Source organism: Alnus glutinosa, chromosome 14 (genome assembly GCF_958979055.1).
Source record: "Alnus glutinosa chromosome 14, dhAlnGlut1.1, whole genome shotgun sequence".
Taxonomy (NCBI): domain Eukaryota; kingdom Viridiplantae; phylum Streptophyta; class Magnoliopsida; order Fagales; family Betulaceae; genus Alnus; species Alnus glutinosa.
This window is the reverse complement of record NC_084899.1, coordinates 22,241,252-22,247,141: the sequence shown is the minus strand read 5'-3', so window position 1 is coordinate 22,247,141 and position 5,890 is coordinate 22,241,252.

Sequence of the window (5,890 nt, the reverse complement as noted above, 5' to 3'; positions counted from 1 at the left end):
CTGCATAAACTGGCTGAGAGTGTGAACAGAGTATGTCAAATCTGGCCGAGTGGTTGTAAGGTACAAAAGTTGACCAATTAACCGTCTATATGCAGTAGGATCTTCAAGCAGAGTACCATCAGTAGCAGAAAAATGGATATTTGGTTCCATGGGAAACTTGGCTGGCTTAGCTGCTAATTGACCAGAATCATTAAGAATATCAAGGGCAAACTTGCGCTGACAAAGAGCAATACCACTGCTACTGCGTGCAATCTCAAGACCAAGAAAGAATTTAAGAGAACCTAAATCCTTGAGCTTAAAATGAGTGTCAAGAAACACAATAAATTGATCAATGAGCTTGGAATCATTGCTGGCCAAGACAATATCATCAACGTAGACCAATAAAGCAATGAAAGAAGAGCCAAGTTTCTTAGTAAACAAAGAATAATCGGCCTTGGATTGAGAGAAACCATGTTGAAGCAAAGTGGTAGAAAACTTGGAAAACCACTGCCGTGAGGCTTGTTTTAAGCCATAAAGGGATTTATTGAGCTTACATACCCGAGTCTCCCCCTTGCTAGCAAAACCAAGAGATAATTGCATAAAAACTTCTTCATCCAAGTCTCCATGCAAGAATGCATTATTCACATCAAGTTGGTGAAGCTTCCAGTTATGAATTGCAGCCAAAGCAAGTAGACACCGAATAGTAGTCATCTTGACAACTGGTGAAAAGGTCTCAAAATAATCCAAGCCTTCACATTGTGTGAAGCCTTTGGCGACCAAACGGGCTTTATACCGTTCAATGGAACCATCAGCACGATACTTGACTTTATAAATCCATTTGCAACCAATGGGGGTCTTTCCAGGAGGTAGAGATGTAAGAGTCCATGTATTATTAGACTCTAAAGCATTGATTTCAGATTTCATTGCTTCACGCCAACAAGAGTGTTTAACAGCTTGATGAAAAAATTGTGGCTCAATGGCAGTAGAGATAGAAAGGGCAAACTGTTTATGAGAAGGTGATAAACGATCATAAGACAAAACCGAGGAAAGAGTATGAGGTATACCTGAGGAAAACTGATCTGCAACATTTGAAGAAGACTGCAGTGGAGAAGAAAAAGATGAATCCACCATCTGACAGTGATATTGATGTAAGTAGCTCGGTTTATGTCTAACTCTTGAGGATTGACGAATAGGAACAGAAACATCACATTGAGGAACAGAGATGGAGGAAACATCATCTGTTATAGGACTAACATCTAAAACAGGACTAACTTCAGAATGAGGAGAAACTGAAGGAGAACAAATGGTAGTATGAGGTGCAGAAACTGAATCAGGATTATGAGCTACTGTAGGAACAATAGAATGTGTAATATTATGAGAAACAGAAGATGAAGGAAAATCCAAAAAATCACAACTATATTCTGGAACAGAATAAGGTAAAACAGGAAGATGAATATTATCATGAGCAGTAGGATGATTGGATGTCTTATATGGAAAGATATCTTCATGAAAAACAACATCTCGGGATACAAGTATTGATTTTGTATGAAGATCAAATACTTTGTAACCTTTGATGCCGTATGGATAACTAATGAAGATACAAGGTTTTGCTCGAGGAGCAAATTTGGTACGATGATGAAAAAGGGTAGAAACAAAACAAAGACAACCAAAAACCCGAAAATGAGAAAAAGAAGGAGGAATATGAAATAATTTTTCAAACGGAGATATATTTAACAAAAGAGGTGTGGGGATTTTGTTAATGATATAGGCAGCGGAAAGAACACATTCACCCCAAAAGGGCAAAGGTCGTTCTTTGATTTTTTTTTTTTTGCTCTGATACCATATTGAATTTGATGTTGAATGATTATGTAAAGCAAGAACAAGCTGTGAATATGAAACTTGAACAAGAGGTTTGAGAGAAAAAATGATTCTCTGATTTAGTATTGAATAGCGTAAAAAATAACTGTACATGATTTGCAGTATATATATACTGAGTTACATGACTTGCTTTGCAAGTTATAATCTAACAGAGTCTAACTAACTAACAAAACAAAAATCACGTGTCTTTACAGAATTAATCACATGTGTAAAAATGTAATCTAATAGGACGGTCGTTATGAATTCTAGAACTTTAGTGAAGTGTGCACCCGATACTCTTGAGGCTTTCCATCAGGCTATTGAGGTGGCTAACCCAGCTAGTCGGGCACCTGTGAACCTCTGCTTACAGTGGAAACGACCATCTCATGGGCAGTTGATCGAAACTCAATCGGGATGCGGCAGTTGATCAAAGAAGTAAACAAATGGGAATGGGGTTTCTGATACGTGACCATACTGGTACTGTGCGGGTGGCAAAGTGTTGGGTGGTCCCTCCTACGTGGGGGACCAACCCTTGAGCCAAAAGAAACAGAGGCTGCGCCTCTATTTCTGTTGGCCAAGAACAGGTCACGCACAATGCGTGACCTGTGTCCAAATGAAAAAAAAAAAAAAAAAAAAAAAAAAAAAAAAAAAGAAAGGAAGGCTGGCTGGTTTTACAGCCGTGTGAGGGAGAAAAGAAATAAGAGTTTTGGAGGGAGTGAGCTTCGTCCAAAAACAGAGAGGAAGGAGAGAAAAATGTGGTTTTTCACATAGCCATTTCCATCAGAGATTGGAGGGTCATCTATGGTCCGATCTTGATGAAATTTCAGTATGTTGTTCCTGACGACGAGGGCTACGCATTGACTGGTGTCGATCGTTGGACTTCCTTCCAGTCGTTGCTCGGTTGTTCATCCCCACTTGGTGAGACCTTTCTTTGTTGTTGTTGGAATCCATTTTATAGTGATGAATTTATGTTTTAATCCAAGAATGTGTGTATTCTTGATGTGGTGATAACCTCTAGATATTGTTCTAGAGAATACAATTTGTAAGCCCATTATTGTTGATAGTGGAAGTTTTAACTGGACTAGGTCCCGTGGTTTTTCCTTCACACAGGAGGGTTTTTCACGTAAAAATTTTAGTGTCTTGCTTGTGGTGGTTGTTGGATATATTTTTCTGCATTGTTCTTGTGTGAGTTGATATTTTGGTGCTAGCTAGATTGACTATTTAATTTGCACAAAGAGGGGTAAATATTTTTCGCTGCAATTTTGTTATTGACATTCACCCCAACACAAAGTGCACCACCATCCGTTTTGTTGCAGATCCCTCGGTTGCCGAGGCACTTGCTGCTAGGATGTGGGTCGAGTTATGTCGAGAGCTTGAGTTTCATGACATGCATCCTGCTTGAAGGGGATGCTCAAGTTATGTATCAGGCCGTATAGCGCAAGAAGGGGAGATCTTGGGCAGGTATGGCAGTATTATAATCGGCAAGAAAAGTTTGGTTTAATTCTTATCCACGATGTATATATATATTGCAGATTGTGTTACTGCAGAGCAAGTATTTGTAACTCTTTGATCAATGAAATTCGAGATTACCTTCAAAAAAAAAAAAATGTTGGAACGGTACATATATTGTACTGAACTATGGTCCTAAGTTCGAACTTGAATTATATACACTTGTGTTTCTATGCTTCTTTAATGTTGTTAATTGTCTTCATGGGCATTCTTTGTTGTATAAAAAATTTTGCTTTAAAAAAAAAATAAAAAATTAATAAAAATAAAAACTCAATTGCATTGGATTGTGCACTGGATCGGAGGACGCTTGTTCAATTTAAAGGAATACTTTTACAAACTGCATGTACTTATCCGGCCTGCAGAACGGGGAGATTTTTTTTTTTAGAATTTCACTTATAATTTTTTATCTTTCTTCTCTTTTTAAAAAAAGTACCTAAATTTTAAAACGTTTCAATTTAAGATATTCATTTTTTCATAAATTTTGAATCTCGGTCTTCCGTTAAATATTCTAGTCAAAATTCCTAAAATACCCCTCCTTTTTTTAGGAAAAAGAAAAAAAGAAAACAAAAATTGCTAAGATATAAGTATTGGTCAGAATTTAATGGAATTTGCAACAATATCCATGGCTAAATCTTTAAAAAATTTATAATTTTTTTAAAAAATAAAAAATAAACACGGGTATTTTGAAAATTGTGATAGGATTTAATAGAAAATTCTAACAGATGACTAAGAATGAAACTTTCTAAAAAATGAATACCTTAAATTGAGGCGTTTTAAAGTTTAGGTACCTTTTAAAAAATGGTAAAAGTTCTTATAATTGAAGTTCTCATTTTTTTTAATCGATAAAAAACCAAAATGGAAGAAAGGTTGCAGGATTTCGATCTCCTGCTTGGAAGTTAAGTGAATATCTACTGCAATATTGTGTTGTCTATTTTCACTTAAATATCGTTTATTGAGTTTCATTCGCACTGGTTAGAGTCCGTTTGAGTTTGCGATTTTAAAATGTGTGTTTTAAAAACGTGATTTCTAAATCCAGTCAACTAAACTTAGTGGCACATGGAGATTGCGTCCCATTCAAACGAGGTCCAATTCCGTTCGAACATGACTACCCAAATTTGAAAACTTTTAACTTTAGTTTAGGATTTTCTTTTTAATTTATTAAATGCCTACGAATTTCACTGTGCTTAACCTATTTTAGTACATAATGGATGTACTGAAGTCGGCATTTTTTGAGAGAATTAATAAGATTTCGAGTTTTTTTTCTATTTAAACTCTCAAGCTATCTCTTGCTTTTTTTCTTTTTTCTTTTTTTTTTGACATGTTCACACAAAAGGAGGGAGAGGGGATTCGAACTAGTGACATTCGCTTCATGAGGCATGGTCCTCAGCCGATTGAGCTATCCCTTAAGAACTTCTATCTCTTGCTTGTTGAATCTAAGAATAGAAGAGACGAAGATCTTCTGTTCGATCAGCTTTCTTTGGCTTCCACTTGGTCACTTTAATTTTAGGCCAAATGTCTTACTCTTAAAAAAAAAGTAAAAAAAAAAAAAAATGGGTTAAATACCTTTTTGATACCTATGGTTTGGAAACTTTATTTTTTGAAACCTCAGTTTCAATTCGCATCGCAAATGGTACCTGGTTTTAGGAAAAAACGGATATGGTACCTCCATCCATCGGCCACCCCCAAGGGCCAAAACCCTCTAATTTTTTATTTTTTTTTTTCATTTTTTTTTTCTCTTTGGCCTGATTCGGCCACCCCAAACCAGCGAAGGGGGTGGCTGAGCTACCCTTCCTTTTTCTTCAATTTTTTTTGAAAGTTTTAATTATTTTTTTTCAAGTTTTATTATTTTTAATTATTTTTAATTATTTTTATTAATTTTTAAATATTTTAATTTTTTTTATATTGTGTCACATGTCAACACCTGAGACTAGACACATGGCAATCCGTTAAATTTTGGACGGAGATACTATATCCGTCTTTTTCCAAAACTCAAGGACTATCTGCGATGCGAATTAAAATTAAAATACCAAAAAATAAAATTTTCAAACCACAAGTAGCAAAAAAATCTTTAACCCAATAAATAAAATAAAATTCTCCATGCATGTATGCTTACCACAAGTCACCTAATTCTTAGATTTTTATACATATATACATGACATGACTAATTATCTTATTATCACATGTTTGACTATATATTGTGTTTTCCATTCCAAGCATGTTTTACAATCCACAAATTTGACTATTATTGAGTCGTGGGCCAGCCACATGCCTATAGGTTTGGCATGTGAGACTTAATCACATGACCCAAAGGCACTTCTTTGTGAAGGCCTTCTCTGCCTTTTATGTTGTCTTGTTTTTAAAAGGGTTGCTGGTGAATCCTTTATGTTCTTGTTAAATTTTTTCAATGAATAATTAATTATAAAATAAAGAGAAAACTTTACTTATGCCATTAATTATCGATCGATCTTTCATCATTTTTGCAATTATACAGTTATATATACCCACTTTAAAAAGTGTCAATTTAGTGTATTCATTTTTCAATTTT